The following is a 22,894-nucleotide window of genomic DNA, read 5'->3' on the forward strand; positions in this document are numbered from 1 at the left end:
TGGGTTTCCATGTGAGAGCATATCCTCTACCATTTAAGGGTAGATAGCTACAAGGGAATTCTATCTGAATGGATGTCCTCACACATAGTGGCATCGTCTAATGGGGTAAAACATTTTTTTTCTTAAATGATTACATATAGGTGTCCCTAAATTTCTTATCTAGAATCCCTCAAAAGAGAAATCACATAATACAGATTATCAGGGACATGTAGATACCTCCCTTTAATAATTGTGAATCAGGTAGACTATGCAATACAATAGCTAATGATCAAAATGTGGAAACAAAAAACAAGAACTAGAGAGTCCTAGTATTTCCATGATTAGAACATATCTGATCCACCAAAAATTAAAGCAGCAGAAAAAAGGAACTAAAAACCAAATTAGAATAGGCATTGAATTTGTCATATTCAAAAAAACGTAAGGTGTCTCCTGTTGAGGTGGAAAACTTGTCTTACTATAGTATTGAGTCAGTTAACCAGTCTATCACGACCCTGACAGTCAGACTGGAAAACATCGAAGTAGGCCTAAAGAAAATTCTTGAAAACCAGTCTGGTCATACAAAAGGAATAAATGAGTTGACTGGTGAAAAGAATACGGAAAAGGGAAATGTGAGTAGGACACAGCTAAAAATCCCCAATAACTAGGCACAAATGCAACATCAGTCAGGGGAGAAGCGGCAAAAGAAAAATCTATAGGAAGAACAAAAAAAATTACTCGGGTGATAGTCAAGTTTGTGACATAATACCAAGAGTATGGGTGATGCACAAAAGTCAAAATAGTACACAAATTTTAACTCTACCGCTGGCCCCTACTCCATATACGGTAATCTCAGCTAATGTTCCAGTTCCTTTTTCAGGGAAAAAATGAAAAGTTTAGGTCACCTTTAGCAAGAGCCACAAATCTATAATTTCATCCTTAGGTTCAATCAAGAAAACATAAATCTAGGGCTGCCTGTTCCTTAAGGGAAGAGGACAGTATCGTGACTAATTGCAGGTGACACACTTTGATCCTGTATGTCTCTTTTATTTTACTTCAATACTATATAGCCAAATTTGACATACACTGGTGAAGTGTTGTCTGTCTTGTTCACAGCATGAAAAATCATATCTGTGAAATTTAGTATCAGCGCAAATTCACCCAACTGTTGTGCAGCGATATACATCGTCATGTAGAACCCTTCACAACACAGATGAACTTGTAATAGTATCTAAAGCAGCAACATAAAACAAAAACATGCATAAAAAAAACCACACACATGACAAGCCATCAGATATACGCGCTGTATATCAAGCACAAAAAGTACAATAGCATATGTAAATAAGCGGTGACACACAACACCATTGCATGCACTTTATGCACTGTGAACCTGCAGCCCAAAACCCAATATTCGGCCTGCTTAATTTGTCAGCCTTAAAATCGAAACCACACCAAAATTACTTTCTTTTACTTTCCTCACTTTTGACAGCAGATCACCAGTCAGTGGAGATCAGCTGTCAAATACAACTTACTATGTCGCTTCTGACACACAGGACCAGCAGGAACAATTCATAAAAAGATAAAATGCAAAATCATGAAAAAATGCACGAACATTTCTTTTCAAAGAAGTCATAATAAAAAACACATCTTTTTTTTTCAACATACTGCTGACACTGCACATAACACACAAAATATCAACTGTAACCAACCATCTTTTGTAAACATGCTAAATCACCTTAATTTTGACTGTCTAAAAAAATAAAAACTCTTTCACAGACACTCTGCGTGTCCCGTGCGCCAACACCCTTTGAGGCCCTGCTTTTCCAAGCAATGATTTCTCCATCTGTTTACACTTACTCCTAACTCCCACCTCACTGACCTTAAGGTCAAAATCTGCCTTGCGGGCTCCTCAGCCCTCTCCCTCTTCCTCACTCTGAGGCTGACAAAAGACAAAAAGCCTTCCCAACTCTTTCTAACCTGCAATAACCAACCCTATTTAAAAACACATGATATATATATATTACTCCTGTTAGGGGCTACAATTTATTTCTATACTTAGATTATTAAAAGAGTTACTGTGAATAATTCGCAGAACATAATAACACACATACCAGTTTTTAGAACAAATGCTTGTTTGCAATGGTACTCATTTCATCAACCTTAAATGGATGAACCTCTCAGTAAGTCCAGCTAAAGTTAACACCTTCCACCCTGATATTAAACTCAAACCTCTGCACAGGGCACATTGGCTCACTGAGCCATTTAAAAGCAAACCTAAATGGGAACAACATGCAAATTTGTATTATACCTAAATGTATGCATTTACTGAAGCCTAAAGCACTTTAAAGCTATTGAAAATGGCAAGAATGCTCAAATTTTACCCAAATCCGACTTTGATATTTGGGGCACTTAAAAATAAATATCCTATAATTGTGATATAACATTTATCATCCTCAGAATGTTCTTTACAAATTGCAAAGATTGGACATTAGACATATGTCACGCAAATCCTGAGAAAAATGAGTTTTTCACGCCTGCACCAAGTGAAATTCTATATGCTAATGTCCTCATTTATGCAGTATAACATAACTTAAATTAAATTATAATGCTAGGAGGTCACAGTATAAGTATTAAGCTTCATGAATAATGAAAAACTAATTTTGAAGCACTTATTTTTAATAATTAATTTGCTTAATTAATAATTATTTTTAATAAACCCAATCATTTTTGATAATTCCATATATTAAGGTTCTGTAATTCCTCGAATCTGACTTCATTTTCTTTTTTTTTGCTCTGTGCCACGTAGGCCTGCAAAGGTAGCCTGGCGAACAAGGTGGCCTGGCCTTCCTAGTTCATGTACACATTAACAAGGTTTACTCTGAAATGAACTGTAAGAAACTGACCTCTTCACCTGAAACTGACCTCGCAAAGCCAATTTCCCTGATTGATCTTTATCTGAGATTGCCAATCAATGTTCAAGACATCGTTAACTTTTTAGTTTCCTTGCACATGCCTTATCTTGTTTCAGTATCTGTTACCGTTTCTTTTTTTTTTGTTTCTTCATTACATGGGTTAATTATTATTTAGCAACAGAACCAAGAATATGCTTACAGAAATGCTTAAAGAGAGGAAAACCCTTAATTGAAATGTATTCCTATAATACAAAATAATGAACTTTATGTTTGTAACCTTTTTAAAACAACATTCAGAAATGCAAAGATTCACCCGTGTTTAACTGAGGGCGAAGTCCTGGCTTAAGTAAATATTCCTGTTTATTCTGTGACTTCTTGTGTTGCTTGCTTAGCGGCAGCAACAGCTATTTCTTAGTGTTGAAAACGTAAGCACGGTGGCTGTCTATTTAAAACTAAAACTAAGACATTTCAAGTTTCAAAATGCGTGTGCAATACAGCGAAATCCAATGTATTCAGATGATGTGTTTGCCTGTTAATATCTAATACAATGTATCTAAGGAAAATGCTGTAAGTTTATTTATTTTTCGTTTTGGGGGGCTTTTTTATTCCTAGTGAATGTGAATTTAATTTTAGTTTTTAAGCATTTAGACATTTTGCTTAATAGACTGAAAACATCAAGAAAAACCACAAACAGATATTGAGCTCATTTCAGACATGAACAGACAGGGGTCAAACACTCAGGACACACAATACGGCGCGCTTTAGCCATTTATTTCGTGAATAGCGCCATCGCTATTCACTTACAGAAATTGCACTAATAGGAAAACCACATAGACATTTAAACACATATTTAACCCACATATCAATACTCAGGACAGAAACAAAGGACAGCCCACAGACTGTACTTAAACCAAACCATTTGTAAATACTAGTTGTAAGTCATATTTACAAGAAACGCTTCTCAATTGTGTTCCAAAAGACTGCAAAAACAGCCCAACAGACTGATGTATGTCCAAGAAGCGAAAATACACTCAATTCACTAGCTTTGGCTGGCAGGACACCAAAAATCGCTCTGCATATCTTCATTCATAAAATTGCACAGAACAAAGAATCCTTGTATGTATTATGTCCATATTTTAATTCCCTGGGGATACAGAATCACCAAGGAAGAAATATGTTTGTATACCTAAACCTATTTAGGTATTCCTTCTAGGAGAGCCGGCTAATTAATTTCACATCACACTATGGTACCTTCCAAATAAAGCAACACATTCTCTGATGTGAGCTTGAAACAGGCATGCCAAAAATATTGCAGAATATACAATATTATACCCCAAGTAGTGCTTAAAGTACTCTTCGTACGTGCACCGTTCCAATTTTATACAAAGTAGAGAAAAGTCTCCTCATTACCTGCCTACACAAATTGCAATTTGCATATACAAACCTATACAAATCCAAAGTTGGCCAACACAAATTCCAAAATTCCAAAGCTACATTAAGCGTTACTAAACTACCTTACTTTTACCAATCAAAAGATTGTCCAATTTCTAACTGCCAAGTTCTAAATGACCTAACGGTCCTTTCTTTTTAAAATACTCACGCCAAAAAGCTTCTCTGTCAGGAGTGACATCATGTGAAGGATCAAAATCAGGAAGATCAGAAATATACTGGGCTGCAGAGACAGAGAATCCCCAGAATCCCTGTGCACAGAGTACTTTCGTAGTAGAATCCTGCCATGTCCTCCTCAGTAGATTTCGGTCTCCTGACAAGATCACTCCTTCAGAAAGTCACTTCTCTGATGAAGCCCACGTTGGCCGCGCCATTTGAAGAACTGTAATCTTCATTCTCGGGGGTCTCACTAATACAAAGAACTTGGCACAGAAGCTAAAATATGAAAATACATCTTTATTAAACTTAATTAAGTGAGACTACGTCACACAGGAGCCTTAGCAACTGAATGAGGCTGTCTAAAGAGTACAGAACACAGAGGCCTTTATATGCTTAGGGTTACAAACTCAGCACAAAAGTAAGGGTCAGTCCTAGCTTTTGCAAGCATGCAAAATACCTAATATGGACATACAAGATCTGCAAAATATTAGCCAATAGGAAAACATTCAAAACAAGGCATCATGTAACCAGAACGTCCCCCTTAAGTGTGTTTCTGCCCAACCCATAAGTCAATCAATTACAGTACCTATAGGTCAATCAGTAATGGCAGAACATGTCTGTATGCAGTTAGGCCAGCTGGTGTCTGAGATTGGTTTTCAAAACAAGTACAGAGGGGGTTTTCAACACGTTGCAGTCCAAAGGGCAGAGACACTTCATGAATAGGGCAGCCTGTGTAAAGGCAACGCAAAATAACGACAAATGTAAGATGGAGTCAAAATTAAAGAACCTCAGGTTGGAGTTCCAACCGGAGGTATCGGACACGAGTCCTCCAATCGGGAATCCTTATTACAACTACAACAAAACCATTTCCTAATTTTGCCAAAACCAGGCATTTTTAGCTCCCTAGTCTTGCTTCAAACTTCAAGGGATTATCAAAAAATGATACACTTGTAAATATACGAACCCCTCGGCTTCGACTATTGCAATGGCCGAATCAAAACCAAGAAACAAAACAAAGTCGTGGGAGAAACCCACTTATACTTAACCAAAATGTCTGTCACGCCACCACAAGACCGTCTAATTTCTCGCCTTACAAATCATCACAAGAGGGTCCAAGACAGGGCGACAGTCAGGGCAGCAGTCCTTCGCAGCCGTCGGAAAGGGGAAGCCTCGCAGAAAAAAACCTTTGGTCCACGTCGGCATGCAGGGGTCAATGAAGTGGCGGCCGTTCTCCAGATTTTCCTCACGGGGCTCCTCACAATCTTCGGGCTTGGACCAGTACCGCTGAAGTTACCCCACGTTGGGCGCCAGTTGAAGAACCGGGGTTTAACCCAGCGGCGTCAGGGACACGCCTAAGATCTTCGAGTTCACCTGTCTTGGTATTCAAAGACACGGAATACTTCTGAATGGCATCAGAGACCAGGTTTATTAGCTGCAGCTAGTAACAGTGATCCTAGAAATACATCACAGTGTAAATTCTCAGGAGACTGCTCATTTTACTAAGGCGAGACGTCTCCTTTTATATCCAATATTCACATTATAAATGTACACCCACTGCACAAAATTCTAACCAATAAGATAAATTTTCAAACAAAATATCACATAGCAAAAACTCAATTTACAGTATCCCAACCCAAAAGTTAATTATTAGGAATGTCCCAAATTCAATCTCTACCAGCCGGACAAACCTATAATTGAATGCATAACCCATGTAATGAAGAAACATAAAAAAGAAACAGTAACAGATGCTGAACAAGATAAAGCATGTGCAAGGAAACTAAAAAGTTATCGATGTCCTGAACATTGAATGGCAATCTCAGATAAAGATCGATCAGGGAAATTGGCTTTGGGAGGTCAGTTTCAGGTGAAGAGGTCAGTTTCTTACAGTTCATTTCAGAGTCAAAAAGAAACCTAGTTAATGTATATATGAACTAAGAAGGCCAGGCCACTTTGTTCGCCAGGTTACCTTTACAGGCCTATGTGAGGGCAACCCAAAATGGTGGCACAGAACAAAATGGATTCAGACTCGAGAATTACAGAACCTCAAGCTCCTGTGACCAGGAGGCTGCTTTCTCCTCATCTGCTGCTCTGCTCGGTCTCTGACCCTTTATAAACAAGATGCATGTGAACTCGCATAGAAGCCCCGCCCGTTTGGCCCCGTCCACCACACACTAGCGGTATGAAACGTCTTCCCGCCCGTCCGCACTATAATGGCCAGCTCACTCAAGGGACCTCGGCGCCTTTTGGCGCGCTTGCAAAGTTACAGGCACACGTGGTCACATATTTGTGCAAGTGGCACAAAAACACGCGAGTTCACGGAAAAATTCCGAACTCGCAGATTTTTTTGCCATTTCGCACGAATTCGAGAACCGCGAATTTGCAAATTTCGCCCATACTTACACAGAACCCTAAGGGCCTCCTCTTTGGCGAAGACATGATTAAATCAATAGGAAAATATGTCTCTACCTTTACTGCCCTTGACAAGGCCCAGGCCAATCTGAAACGCGTCTTCAACAATAACCTTTTTGGACAGGCTAGAAGAAGGGGCCGTTCTTCCGGCCTTGGCAACTAACAGTCCTTCTCAACCTTCAGAGGAACAGGTAGAGGATTCTACCCATCTAACCACCAGTTCTATCCTCAAAGGGAGAGGCTCTCGAAACAGAGGTTACAGATCCCGTGAAACTCCCAACAACTCCAACCTTCCAAGTAAGTCATCCTCTTTCTTCTTCCCCCACAAATGTAGGGGGCAGACTCAAATCCTTTTATCACAAATGGGAATCTTTAACTCAAGATCCATGGGTTGTGACCGTTCGGGGTTTCAAAATAGACTTTATAGATCTCCCTTTTCAAACACAGACACCCAAACCTTTGATTCTTTCGGAGGTGCATCAAAAAATTGTCAAAGAGGAAATCTCCTCTATGCTTCAGAAGGGCGCTATCGTAGAAGTCCCATGGTCTCTAAAGAGATTTGTCAGCACCCTTTTACTCGTTCAAAAAAAGGAAAAGGAGACCGGCTATAAACCTTCGGGAAGTAAACAAGTATCTGATCTACAGACACTTCAAAATGGAGGGCATTCACCTCCTCAGGGACCTCCTTCTAGAAGGAGATTGGTTGGTCAAGCTAGATTTAAAGGACGCTTACTTTACTATCCCTATGGCCCAAGAACACCAACCCTTCCTTCAGTTCATCTGGAACAACCATCTATTCCAGTTTCAGGCTCTCCCATTCGGCCTTTCCTCTGCCCCTTGGTGCTTCACCAAGATTATGAGAACTATTGTCTCTCTCTTGAGAGAAAGAGGTATTCACTTAATTATCTATCTAGACAACATCCTCATCATGTCCCAACTCCACTCACAGCTCCTGAAAGAACTCAAGTCTACCATGGATCTTATAGAAAGTCTCGGCTTCATTATAAATTGGGAAAAATCTATCCTTACCCCCTCCAAATCTCTAGAATTCCTCAGGTTCACCGTAGATACCTCGAATTGCCTTCTTCTTCTTTCTACCAAGAAGATAGCCAAGATTCGCAAAGAGATCAGATTTGTTCTGAAACAGTAGTCTCTAACCCTTCGGGATTTAGCCAGGCTTCTGGGCCTGCTTTCATCTTCTATTCAAGCTATCTTTCCGGGACCCCTTATTTACCGTGCTCTTCAGAGAATAAAAGGAAAAGCTCTCAGGTCTGGTCTATGGTACAGAGACCTTGTGACCTTCGATCAGGAAGCCAGGTCTGAACTCTCTTGGTGGCTGGAGAATTTGGATGCCTGGAATTGCAAAGCAATCTTCGGCTCAGCTCCGGAATTTGTCCTGGAGTCAGACGCGAGCCTTTACAGATGGGGTGCTCGCTTCCTCAACCAAAACATCGGTGGTGTTGGTCTCTTGCGGAATCCTCCCATCGTATACATTTTTTGGAACTTACGGCAGGCTTATACGCCCTAATTAGCTTCAAACACTCACTTCAGGGCAGATCTGTTATCCTCAAGATGGACAACATCTCTGCAGTCTCCTATATCAACCACCTTGGCGGGACCAGATCAGCAGACCTCTCCGATTTAGCCAAGAAGCTCTGGATGTTTTGTTTAGAACACAAGATTTCCCTGAAGGCAGAATACCTCCCGGGAAAGTCGAATTTTTCTGCAGATTGGAACTTAAGATTCCTCTTAGACTTCAGCGATTGGAAACTCAATGTGAAAGTTTTCAATGCTCTGATTGAGGTTCCGTGGTTTTCGGGACCGGACTCCATTTTATTTGCGTTGTTCGTGACGCCATTTTGTGTTGCCCTCACGTAGGCCGTGGAGGTAACCGAACGAACAAAGTTGCATGGGCCTCATTGTTCATGTATGCATTAAACAGGCCTTTTTCTGACTTGTGAGTGAACTGCAGGACGCTAACCTCTTCACCTGAAACTGACCCTTCACAAAGCCAATTTCTCTGGCTGATCGTTGTCTGAGATTGCCAATCAATGTTCAGGACCTCGTTAACCTTTAGTTTCCTTGCACATATCTTATCCTAATCAGCATCTGAATTGTTTCTTTGCTTACGACTTTTCCTTACATGGGTAGTGCTTTCATTTATAAATTTGTCCGGCTTGCAAAGATTGAATTTGGGACATTCCTAATAATTAACTTTTGGGTTGGGTTACTGTAAATTGGGTTTTTGTTAATGTGATACTCAGTTAGAAAATGTGTCCTATTGGTCAGAATTTTGCGCAGTGGGTGTACATTTATAATGAGAATATTGTGTATAAAAGGTGATGTCTTGCTCAATGAAAATTGAGCAGTTTCTTGAGTTGTACACCGTGTTGTATTGCTACGATTACTGTTACTAGCTGCAGCTAATAAATTTGATCTCTGACGCCACCTAGAAGTATTCTGTGTCTCTGTTTGCCAAGACAGGAGAACCCGAAGACTTTGGGCTTGTCCCTGGCGCCGCTGGGTTCTAAAACCCGGTTCTTCAGTTGGCGCCCAACGGTGGGGCGACTTCAGCGGTACCGGTCCAAGCCTGGGGATCGTGAGGAGCCACATGAGGAAATTCTGGAGGAAGGCCGCCACTTCATTGACCCCTGCATGTCGACGTGGACAGAAGGTCTTTTCTGCGAGGCTTCCCGCTTTCCAACGGCTACGAAGGACTGCTGCCCTGACAGTCGCCCTGTCTTGGACCCTTGATTGATCCTTTGTAAAGCAAGACGATAGACGGTCTTCTGGTGGCGTGACAGATATTTGGTTAAGTATAAGTGGGTCGCTCCCACGATTTTGTTTTGGTTCTTGGTTTTGATTTGATTTTTGCAAAAATCGAAGCCGAGGGACTCGTATATTTACGAGTGTATCGATAGTTGATAACCCCTTGAAGTTTGAAGCTAGATTAGTGAGCTATAAGATGCCTGGTCTTAGCAAAATTGGGAAATGGTTTAGTTGTGGTTGCAACAGGGATTCCCGATTGGAGGATTCGTGTCCGATACCTCCGGTTGGAACTCCGACTTATGAGCTCTATTCAAAACACGGAGTGGGTCCTATCACTTATAATGAAGTATGGGTCTGCTATACAAGAAAAGATGGTGTTTTACGATGGCCTCAACATGGTAGTTTCGAATTAAATATTTTAGGTAATCTGGAAGTTGCGCTATTTAAGAAGAAAGCCTGGACGGCAATGTTTGACTCTTTCCGCCTTTGGCGAAAGGAAGCCAAACAGCGAGAAATTAAGCAAGCAAAGAGAGATAGGAAAGATAAGAATATGTCAGTACTACAAGCTGCTAGGCAGTTTAAGTCAGATGAGGAAGACCGAGTGTGTGAAGTTTTAGATAGACAGCGTTGCATGGCCATAGATAAATGTTATCCGGCCTTGCCGTCTTCTCCTCCGAAAGTGACTGAAGACCTTGAAAAAGATCCTTTGATGTCTCATTTACTGAAATTGCCACCCCCTTATGTGCAGGGTGCTACTGCGCCTCCATTATCCCCGGTTGTTCTACCCTTTGTTGTTCAACATCCTGCTGTTGTTTTGCCACCCGGTGCTCCACAGATGGTTTTGCCTCCTACTGCGCAACCCACTCTAGGGTCGCAAGCTTTGCTTCCAGCTTTGCCTCAAACTCCTTTGCCTTCTGCTTCTGCATCTCAGACTCCTACTGCTCTTGTTCCTACTTTGTCTCAAGATTTTAACTTTCCTGTTTTTACACCTACTTCTTCTCCTTCTGCTCAAAAACGAATGACAGAAACTGTTGTTAATCTGTTGTCTCCATTGTTTGGGCCACTGAGTATGACCCCTGTTTCGGAACATAAGCAGAGTCGTAGTCAGCTTCCTAGTTCCGAAGAGCGAGCAGTGTTGGATCTGTTGGCTCGTAGATGGATTTTAAATGCTTCCAGGTATAATTTGTCAGCAGTTATGGATGTTTTCTTTCAGTGGGAGCCGCCTAAGCAAAGGTATGTTTTTGATGTAATGTGTGCTTTTCTGCGGCAGGAATGGGAAGATAATGAGTTGGGTCCGATTCCGCAGGAAGTGCTTGATGTTCAGTCAGAGTTTGCTAAAGGGACGATAGTGGAATCTGATGTTACTGATGTTGTAGAGACGATACTTGGCTTCAGAACTAGACTCCCGTCTCAGCCATTGTACGAACCTGATCCTTCTGTTAGGAGGAAAGTGAAGCAGTATCCTATGAGAGAAGTTCCCCCTGTATGGAGAGAGGCAGTTGCTGCTAATGTTAATCAGGGTATTCAGGCTGTAGAGGCCCATTTTCAGCGAGTGTTGGTACATGTTCCTTGGAAGAGAGCCGAGGTCTTGGCTCTTAAGCAGACCTTACCTGACCCCCGTAAGAATCCTGCCGGTTATTACAAGGAGTTGTCCCAGACAGTTGAAGCGTGTATTATGAATTTAGCTGACATAGATATGTTAATGAGTAATGTAGTTCCTCAACCTTTGTGGGCAAAGATTCGTCATGAGAATCATGCGGCAGAATTAGGAGATACGTGGGCTAATATTGTTGCTGCAGATGGTCGACAGGTTGGAGGTGCCAAACGTGAGCCTTTAGATGCAGAATTACCTTGTAGGATTATTAATCTAATGAAAACTATGATGCCTGCTTTACGAGTGAATTGGGACAAGTTAGCAGCATGCAAACAAAAGAAAGACGACAGTGTGTCTGACTTCTTCACAAGGGTTGAAGAGACGTTTATCGATCATAGTGGTCAGGACATGAGTACGAAAGGTGGTCAAAGGTTGTTCGTGGACAAATTTGTCTTTAATTTGCTTCCCGAACTTTCTAATAAGTTAAAGGACTCTAAGAGTTCATGGGCTGTTTCTTCATCTGCCCAGATATTGGCTACTGCACAATATTATGAGCATAGGGATAAAGATGAGAAGGATAAAGCAGAGAAGAAAACTAAAGATTTAAAGACGAAGGTTCTTTTGCAGCAAGCTTATCCGCCTCGTCAGAATCAGCCTCAGTTTCAGCAACCTCCACACTTTCAGAGATTGTTACAGAAACCTGAGCCTTATGCTCCACGATTCTTTCCTCGTCCTAATCAGTGTGCTTATTGCAGAGAGGAAGGTCATTTTAAGAATAGTTGCCCGGCTTTGTTACAGCGTGCGAATGGCGTATCTGGTCAGAGAGGTCGTGGTGATTTCCAGCAAGCTCCTAGGGGTAGGGGACGTGGTGTGTTACCCCAGAAGGGGCGTTCCTCTTCCCTTCAGAATTCTGCGAATTATTTTGACAGACAGAATGTTCCGAGTGGTCAGTCTGCACAGTACTATGTTGATGATTATTATGTCGAGAGTGAGAGTGCTGGTTATAATGATAGTTAGGACAGCCATGGGCAAAGAGAGGGAGTAGTGTCAGTTCCAGTAGACCAGAGTGGACCTTATGTTGAATTGACTACATCAGGTGTGACAGAACCTTTTCCTTTGGATACTGATGCGACAAAGAGTTCTATTATGCACTCTAAACTTCCTGGCGCACCTTTGTCTGGCTTGACCAATGTTTCTGTAGGATTTTCAGGCGCCCCAGTTTGTGACCCGATTTCTAATCCTTTGCCCCTTTCTATTGGCCCTTGTGAATTGGAAGCTCCTCTTATTTTGACGACTGGTTGTAATGAGAATCTGTTGGGTTTGGACTTGCTGAAAGGATTGTATGCGACATTACATTGTTCTCCTTCGGGAGTACAACTTACCCTTGGTAAGAAAGTGATTTCTCCAATGTATTTGTCTAAAGATTGTCTGCCACTGGAATTGCGTTCGCTTCCTGATACGCTTTGGGCTACAGGTCCAAATGATGTTGGTCTTTTGCAGATTCCACCGTATGTTGTTACGCTCAAGTCGAACGCTAGACTGCCTCGTATTCCACAATACAAGATTTCGAGCGATGGTGAGAGAGCCCTATTAGCGATTGTCTATGATCTGGTTGAAAAGGGTGTAATTGAGGAAACGAGAGGTAATGTGTGTAACAGTCCTGTTTTGCCTGTCCTTAAGCGTACTGATGCTTCTCAGCCACCTGTGTACCGGTTTGTGATTGACCTTCGAGAGGTAAACAAGATTGTGGTGCCACAGTTTCCTATCGTCCGTGATATCACTGCTTTGTTGACTCTGATTCCTGCTTCGGCAGCCTGATTTTCTGTTATTGACCTGAAGAATGCTTTCTTTAGCATTCCGATTGCTGAAGAGAGTAGGGATAATTTTGGCTTCTCTTTAGGAGGACGAAGCTTCCAGTTTAAGAGAGCTCCCCAAGGTTATTGTGAAAGTCCCTCCATCTATAGTCAGGCGTTGAAAACTCAGCTTGATAGCTTTGTGTTGCCTACTGGTGCTACTCTTATCCAGTACGTTGATGATCTGTTGGTTGCCGCTGATGATGAAGAGATTTGTAAAGAGGCTACTCTTTCTTTGTTACGACATTTGTCTGACCTTTATCATAAAGTGTCACCTTCCAAGTTACAGTATTGCTGACAAGAAGTAACCTACTTAGGTCATCTCTTGTCGAAGGAGGGAAGAAGGTTGACCCCAGAACGAATTCAAACGATTGCCAAATAAGTATACCATCCACAGAGAAGTGCGTGCTTTCTTAGGTATCACCTCGTATTGTAGACAATGGATCCCTAATTTTTCCCTGCTAGCGAAACCTCTGCTGGCGCTGACTCTTAAAGATACTCCGCATCTTCTCCCTTGGTCTGATGAGTGTCAGAATTTTTTTTCTGAATTACGTGATGCATTGTGTTCAGCTCCGGTATTGGGTACTCCTGACTACAGTAAACCGTTCACGTTGTACGTTCACGAGAGAGAAGGTTGTGCATTGTCAGTGTTGACTCAACAGTTTGGAGACAAGCAACGTCCATGTGCGTATTTTTCAGCGACGTTAGATCCGGTAGCTAAAGCGTTGCTGAGCTGTTTGAGAGCTACAGCGGCAGCGGCTGTTTCTATCCGACAGTCTGCTGGTTTGGTATTGGATAATACGTTGATTGTGATGGTCCCACATGCAGTGGATACCTTATTGAATAGGACCAAGACATAGCACCTTACTAGTGCACGTCTGTCAGGTTATGAGCTGACTCTTTTGGCTAGCCATGTTCACATTAAAAGATATAATGTATTGAATCCAGCTACGTTGTTGCCGATTTCTGTAGAGTCAGATGCACAAGAACAGCATGATTGTTTTCTTCGTGCAGAGGAAGAAACGAAAGCTAGAGTTGACCTAAAAGATACTCTTGAGAATGTTGATGGTACGCTATGGGTAGATTGTTCGTGTTTTAAGCTTCCGAATGGTGAGACGACTGCAGCATATGCCGTCACAACTTTACATACAGTTGTTGAGACAGCACGCATAGCACAGAATTCTGCGCAAGCAGCAGAGTTGATTGCATTGACACAAGCGTGTGTATTGTCAGAGGGAAAGCGAGTGAATGTTTATACTGATAGCCAGTATGCGTTTGGTGATGCCCATAGTTTTGGACGTTTGTGGAGAGAAAGAGGATTTCCTACTTCTCATGGAACGAAAATACAGCATGGGCAGTTGGTGAATGAACTTTTGGAATCTCTTGCTCTCCCAAAGCAGATTGCAATTGTGAAGTGTAGTGCGCATAAGAAAGTTGTTGATGATGTAGGTCGAGGGAATGCGTTTGCGGATGAAGTTGCGAAGGAAACGGTGAGAGACATGATGAGCTGTATGTATGTGGCAGGTCCTACAAGATGGGTTGTGGAAAGTGGAATGTGTGAAGACACAATAGAAAGTGTGAAGATGATTCAGGCTGAAGCTACGGAAAAAGAAGTGAGTACGTGGAGAGAGAGTACGAGTATCTTGGATTCGACGGGTTGTTGGGTTGAGTTGTCAGAACACCAGCCATGGTTGTTGCCTGATGCGTATGTGCTCCCAGTGGTTACTATGGTTCATGGAATGGCTCACATTAGCTCGAAAGGAATATGCAAGTTGTTGGCTCCAGTATGGCAGAATGCTGGAATTCCGAAATGTGCTGAGAATGTTGTGAAGCATTGCATGATTTGTCTGAAGTATAATCCTGGCAAGGGAACTCCAACTCCAGCTGGTCATTTTGCTCCTCCGACGTATCCATTTGAAGTGATACAACTAGATTACATTCACATGGAGAGATGCAACAATCTGAAGTATGTCCTTGTGGTTGTTTGCGCCTTTTCCAGATGGATTGAGGCCTACCCCCTAAAAGGATAATACTGCCTTGTCTACAGCTAAGGTTTTGCTCAAAGAGTATTTCCCTAGATTTGGTTTGCCGAGAATTGTATGGTCGGACATTGGGAGTGAATTTGTGGGTCGAGTCATGAAGAAAGTGTGTATTGGATTAGTGATAAAATCAGAAGTTCCACGCTGCGAATCACCCCCAGTCAGCAGGTCTTGTCGAATGCTATAACGGCACATTAAAGCTGAAACTCGCTAAGATTCAAGCGAGCACTGGTCTTACATGGCCGGATGCCTTGCCGTTGGCTCGTTTGTCAACAAGGACGACAGTGCATTCTCGTGTGGGACTTAGCCCATACGAAATAGTTTTTGGTCGTCCAGCGAATGTTTGGGGTGTGCCTCGTCTCAAGAAATACAGTGACCTTGAGTACCCTATGTTGGTGGATTACTTACATGACTTGACTGCTAAATTACGTGTTCTCCACCAACAGGTCTATGACAGTTTGCCAACAGCTACTGCAGATCCAGGGCACACGATCCAACCTGGTGATTTTATCTTGACGAAGAATTTTCAGCGATCCACGAATTTGGAGCCGATATGGACTGGTCCCTATTTGGTATTGCTGGTCACTAGAACTCCTGTTATAGTAGCTGGTAAAAAGTACTGGGTGCATGCCACCCATACGAAAAAAGTTCCGTTGCCCTTACCGTATGATAAGTGGGTGAGGGATGGAATAGCTGACTCCGAGTGTGAAAGGGTTCCTAGATTCGTACCTTTTAGTGAAGCACATTTGACATGGACTCAGTCGGAACGCGAGGATGATGATGTTCTGCAAGCTGCGGTGCCTCCGTCTCTGAGACTCGACATAACGAATCCTGAACTCCTCTTTAAGGATCAGACTGTGCCTGGCAAAGAGCGCTACAATCTGAGATCGAAAAAGGACGTTTGAAATGGACAAATAAATCAAAAAAATGTTATGTAGTGAATTACACCTTGTCAGATCAAGAGACTTTTTTTACTTTTTCTTTTTCGAGTCACTATCCGGACTCAGCTGCAGGGTCATGGTATAAGTTCTTAAGGGGTGAGCCGCGTATTGACACAAGGTCTGTGGTTTAGGGTCGTTAGTACGATCTTGACGCACTCTTAAGTGAAGAAGGAAAATTGCCGTGAGCAGCACGTTAGAGGATGGAGTCTTTTGAGTCCAACAAGGGTGTTAAAAGAGTTGATTTCAGAGTGCAAATATGTATATTGGTTCGTAGCAAATGTTTTTTAATAATGTGTTTTCTTATGCTTTTGAACATTACGTTGGTTTGTGTGGGTTGGATTTTCTATGCATCACAACAGACACTTGCATCTGTCTCCCTACCTATTCTTTTCCTACTGTTTCCCCACATGAGTTTCATACGTTGCCTGAACATGAACAGACACAAAGATTAGAATTTGTGAACAATTTGTTTATACAGATGTTACATCAGCATCAGCTAGTTGTAAATACCACGAATTGTTGGGTGTGTGGTCTTATGCCACATACGACTGATAAGGGAATGCCATATTTGGTTTTGCCTTTTTCGCCTAATGCGTCAGTATGGGCACTCCAGTCAATGTTTATCTATGCGAATGAAGCATCTCCTGTACCTTCTGTCAAAGATAATGCGAATAATAATGCCTTGATACAGGGAATAGTAGATATGGTCAGAGATATTGATGCATATAATGCTATCCCTAAAGATGAGGTACGAGCATATGTTGGTTGGAACAAGACGAGATATAGCAGTAGTCTGCCAGAGAAAGAGAGACAGAAAAGGTCTCCTCCTATTTGGATTGTACCCCACCAAGGTCATTTTTGTCTGCAAGGTAATGGCCAGAATCCGAGAGCTCAGCTTGGTAAGAGTGTGTGTGTTCACACCTATGTCTATACGTCCCAGAAATCTCCACCGTTCGTGCCAGCTAAAGGCACGTATTTTGTTTGTTATGATAGAGCATATACATGGTTGCCTTCTGATTTTTCAGGCACATGTAATGTGGCATTTTTGCTTCCCCCTACATACGCAGCTGCTTTCAACTACCATAAGACAAGATATGGTAGAGGTGTTATCGATGCGAAAGACACTGCCGCACAAGAAGTTGGAGACTTCTTTAAGGGTTTCCTGCCCTTTTGGGGTCCTATGGCTAATGGTAGGACAATTCGTCAGCTTACGAGAGTGGTCGAGGCCACTATAAATGAGACTGCAGGTGCCCTTAGCAATATTACAGCCGAGCTGCAAGCGGATCGCCTTATGACATTACAGAACCGCTTTGCTTTAGATATTATACTTGCAGATAGAGGTGGAGTATGTAAATTGATCGGGTCTAGTTGCTGCGTTTTCATACCAGATAACGCCCCAACAGTGTACCAAGCCATCTTGAGGTTACATAAGTCCGCTGAGTCTATACATGTAGACGAAGGGAACTGGTCATTGATAGAATGGTTTTGGGAACTGCTGTCCAAATGGGGATGGAAGATTCTGATGTTCCTTGGTATGGCTTTAGCGATCCTTTTCTCGTGTTGCTTATGCATCCAGTGTGGTCCGGCCATTTGTAGTCTTTGTGCTTCAATCTGTGTGAGAAGACCAGTCCCGAGAGAAACGGAGGATAATAAGATGATGTTACAGCAACACCTTGATGACCTGATGAGAATAGATATAGACCTGGATTCCGATTGACGTGAGTTTAGGTCATTGCCTACGTAATGGCAAAAGGAGGGTCTGAGGTTCCGTGGTTTTCGGGACCGGACTCCATTTTGTTTGCGTTGTTCGTGACGCCATTTTGTGTTGCCCTCACATAGGCCGTGGAGGTAACCGAACGAACAAAGTTGCATGGGCCTCATTGTCCATGTATGCATTAAACAGGCCTTTTTCTGACTTGTGAGTGAGCTGCAGGACGCTGACCTCTTCACCTGAAACTGACCCTTCACAAAGCCAATTTCTCTGGCTGATCGTTGTCTGAGATTGCCAATCAATGTTCAGGACCTCGTTAACCTTTAGTTTCCTTGCACAAATCTTATCCTAATCAGCATCTGAATTGTTTCTTTCCTTACGACTTTTCATTACATGGGTAGTGCTTTCAATTATAAATTTGTCCGGCTTGCAAAGATTGAATTTGGGACATTCCTAATAATTAACTTTTGGGTTGGGTTACTGTGAATTGGGTTTTTGTTAATGTGATACTCAGTTAGAAAATGTGTTCTATTGGTCAGAATTTTGCGTAGTGGGTGTACATTTATATTGAGAATATTGTGTATAACAGGTGATGTCTTGCTCTATGAAAATTGAGCAGTTTCTTGAGTTGTACACCGTGTTGTATTGCTGAGATTACTGTTACTAGCTGCAGCTAATAAATTTGATCTCTGACGCCACCTAGAAGTATTCCGTGTCTCTGTTTGCCAAGACAGGAGAACCCGAAGACTTTGGTGTGTCCTGGCGCCGCTGGGTTCTAAAACCCGGTTCTTCAGTATTCGGTTTTGGGGTCCTCTGGATGTAGACTTATTTGCGAGCAGATTGACTTTCCAATTGACGAAGTACTTCAGCTGGATGCCGGACCCAGGCGCTCTCATGGTAAACGCCTTTCTCCAGTGCTGGTCTCACCTTAGGGTTACGCGTTCCCTCCCTTTGCCATGATTCAAAGGGTTCTGCAGAAGGTGAGACTAGACCAGTGCTCCTTGGTCCTGATAACTCCCTTTTGGCCTTCCCAGGCATGGTTCCCGACCACCCTGGAATTGTCCTGCGACGACGCAGATGGAGAAGATCACCACCTAATTCTTTCAGGGAATTTGAACCATCTTGCTTGGAAAGTGTCAGGCAATCCAACAAATTTTCTGGCCTTTCGTCATCAGGGTTCTGCAGAAGGTGAGACTAGACCAGTGCTCCTTGGTCCTGATAACTCCCTTTTGGCCTTCCCAGGCATGGTTCCCGACCACCCTGGAATTGTCCTGCGACGACGCAGATGGAGAAGATCACCACCTAATTCTTTCAGGGAATTTGAACCATCTTGCTTGGAAAGTGTCAGGCAATCCAACAAATTTTCTGGCCTTTCGTCATCAGCTCTCACTCTCCTCTGAGAATCCTGGGCACCGGGAACACATAATAGGTACACTAACATTTGGAGAAAATGGTTTTGTTGGTGCATGGAGAGGAACCTGGATCCCGTGGAGGCTCCTATCGTCAATATAGTTAATTTTCTTGCCGAACAATTTGACAAGGGCCTATCTTATAGATCTAATAATTGTTATAGATCAGCAATCTCTGCTGGGCACTCCCTTGTCAATGGTAAGACGGTAGGTAAGAATGTTATCATTTGTAGAGTTCTGAAAAGTGTTTGACTCAAAAGACCTCCTAGACCTAAATACCAATCCTTATGGGATGTTAAAGCTATCCTAGACCTTTTTTCTTCCTGGCCTGACAATCCTTCACTTAATAGAAAATGTCTTTCCATTAAACTCGCTAATCTCTTGTGTTTGATTTCTTGTTGTAGGGTATCTGATGTAAAACCACTTGACATTTCTAATAGATGTTATGATATGTATGGAGTTAAGTTTGAAATCCTTAGAAGGACTAAAACTCTGTCAGACTCTATTTTTTGCCCTCGTTTTGATTTGTGCAAAAGACTTTGTGTTGTAGAAGGAGAGATGTTCGCCCGCAGAATGCTAATCAACTCCTTATTTCCTTTGTTAAACCCTTTAAGCCAGATTCTTCTTCTTCCATAGCTAGATGGGTCAAATCAGCAATGAGCCTTGCTGGTATTGACCTTTCTAAATTCCAAGCCCACTCACTCAGAGGTGCTATGGCTAGTAAATCCTTCTGGTCTGGTGGTAAGTTAGATGATATCCTTAAAGCAGCTGATTGGTCCAGTGCATCCACTTTTGCTCATCATTATTGTAAACCTATTGAGCACATGTATGATGTTGTCCTTCAAGGCTACCAACATGCATAATGTAGCCTCCTGTCTTGTAATGAAATTGCGATTCTCCTATTAACATGATCAGAGAATCTGGATTTCATTAAAGACATGGAGGCTAACATTATCCCACCCGTCCCTCCCTTGGACGTAGTATTTATTACTACGCTGATGATTCTATGCATTTCTTTATACTGCTTTTCTTTATTGCTATATTAATTTTTCTATGTATTATACTGCTTTTAGTGCTCAAGGTTACAACCTTTTTTAATTCTTTCTCCTTCTTTTCAGATAACTCCCCCTGATGGATTATTCTCATCATCTCTAATCCTCCTCACTTCGTTTCCTTCCTTCGGACTCCTTTTTTTCTTCACTCTCAAGATCAACTTGCATCTCAGTTTTATGAAACATTTGTTTGCTCCTCATGCCTTTTATTACTTGTGCTCACTGTATTCTAGAACTGTTTTGTTTATGATGAGTGGGGCTGCATTAAAAGATTAATGCATAATGTTAGCCTCCGTATCTTTAATAAAATCCAGATGCTCTGGTCATGTTAATAGGAGAATCGCAATTATTCAGAATCCATAAAAATGAACATCAGGACAGACCACTATAGTCATAACAGCCCACAATGATCTCATAGCACAGCTTGTCATGGTGGCATCTCCTCATTGTTAGGGAAAGGGAGGGCTCACACCAGCCTCCGTATTCTTCAAACATTCAAGATACTTTCTATGAGGTCCGCAAATGTCTTTCAGCCTTGCTGTCACAGGTACCATGTGGAATAAGCCTCTGCATTCACATTACAGTTAGCAGCAATTCTAAGTCATCCAGCCAACATCAGCAGTGACCCTTTCATCCAATGAGTGGCTATTTCTCTTTTTGCAAACAGTAGTAGTATTGCAGTTAATAGTCTCACATTCTTAATTATATGCTCTCCATATCCCAATAAAGATGCACCAGGAATTCTGGGTATATCAAACTCTACTATGTGGGATGTTATGTCAGATATCTCCACCCAGAATCTAGTTTTATACTGACACAACTATGTCTGGTGGAAGAAATCAGCCTGGAGATGAATGCAACAATGACACTCATGTGACCTAACACTGTTGAACATGTGTTTAGCAGAAATGTGATACATCCTATATAGACATTTTAAATGCAGTAAATTAGGTCTGTAGTTCATTGAAATTGTATCCAACTGTGCACAGCAAGAGGACCATTTACGAACTACCCACTGTTAGCTCAGATCACTTTCCCACAATAACTTAGCTAGTATGCCCTCAACCACTCTGGCTTCCCACGACAATTTGCATAACTGCGAAACCCAACCTCTGCTGAACTCAAAATTAATGAGTTCCATAAGTGGAATACATTCTTGGGATTCCTGTGGGAATGTGCGTGCCTCAGTCTATAATTAATAAAAACATCCATGTTGTTGGTGTCGCCTCTGACCTTTAATTGAGCCGATGACAAAAATAACCAATTGATATACATATGTCCCATCTCAGTTACCTGATGCTTGTTTAAATAGTCCTTTACTTCTCTCTGTCATCGGGGGCTCATCCATATTATCTAGATGGGGCACGATGGTTAGTACAGTTGAGGTATCATTGCCCGACTACTCTTTCTTTGCTGTGCCCTGTTCATAGCTGCTACTGCTATCTCTAAGATAAGGCTTTTGTTTAAAAAGACAAGACTTACACATGCCTACCTCTATCATGTCAGTCTCAGCAACCATGTGGGGTACTGATTGATGGGGTCGGTAGTATAACACAAAGAAAGTTTGTGAGGATAAGTAATATGCCTCAGGGTATGGGACTGCCAGCCCCGGTTTCGTGTGTGACAGCATCATGACCACCTATCACAGTGTCACGGGTCAACCCACCCACACCAATCTTCTGAACTCAGTAGCAGAAATCTAAAAGAAACACTGGGACAGTGGAATCAGGATATTCAGGAATACATCTCTAAATGTAGGTGTGAGTGTCATTTTAATATTGCTGTTCAGCTGGCCATCGACAGTGGAAGCTGTATCCACCTGTCTATTTGCATGTGCAGCCTAGTCACCACAGGGCCATAGTTATTGCTGATCTCTGTATATAAGCATTCCCAGAAGACGCATCAAGTCCTCTTTTGACGTAAAGCCCCTAAGGTCACATTCCATTTATGTAGGCCTCCGTCTACGGCCCCGTCTCCATCTTTGATAATGAAAATTTCCATCTTCTCAGTCTTGGATAATGGAAATAGCCATCTTTCCCTATTTCTGCGGAATCATTGTGATGTCTGCCATTTGACGAATGTTGGCTGACCTTATCATTCTAAGAACTGTGAAGGCTTAAAGTCATTTGACTAATGACATAGATGCAACACCTGATGTGGCGTTAATCTGGGTCAAGTGTTTACTTTTTACCATTTCTTAAAAAAGAGAGGGACCCTTTAACACCCAAAGGACTAGGGTTCAAACAGAAATTCTAGAATGAGCGTCCTCTGGGAATGCAAAAAAATTATAATTACACAGTATTCTATCACAGACATGACTACCATTCATCCAGCAAATCTTCCACATTCAATCAAGGGTATCACTGTAGAATACCAATTTTCTGTGTGTTGGCACAGAAACTTACAATTGATGCACTGATATGCTGACTTTTTAAAATAGTACTACAAAGTTAAAAACATTTCGTTTGAGAAGGGGTATCTAACACAAATAACAATAATTACACAAAATATTTCTTAAAAACACAGTCCGAGAGATAAAAAAGGCATTACATTTTTGTCATTGGGTTCCACAACCACTACCAAAGACTGTACACAAACACCCCAATGTTTCAAAATTCATC

The 22,894-nt window shown here is 41.9% G+C and overlaps 1 long non-coding RNA gene across 1 annotated transcript in view; it reads left to right on the forward strand.

Annotated features, from left to right (window-relative positions):
* Positions 1–20,528, forward strand: part of LOC144817732 (uncharacterized) — a 1,017,752-nt gene extending 997,224 nt beyond the window's left edge. Inside the window, exon 5 of the long non-coding RNA XR_013606966.1 lies at positions 20,340–20,528. This is a non-coding gene — a long non-coding RNA (uncharacterized LOC144817732). The remainder of the gene's footprint in view (positions 1–20,339) is intronic.
* The last annotated feature ends 2,366 nt before the right edge of the window (positions 20,529–22,894 follow it).

This window comes from Lissotriton helveticus, chromosome 2_1 (assembly GCF_964261635.1).
Source record: "Lissotriton helveticus chromosome 2_1, aLisHel1.1, whole genome shotgun sequence".
Classification (NCBI taxonomy): domain Eukaryota; kingdom Metazoa; phylum Chordata; class Amphibia; order Caudata; family Salamandridae; genus Lissotriton; species Lissotriton helveticus.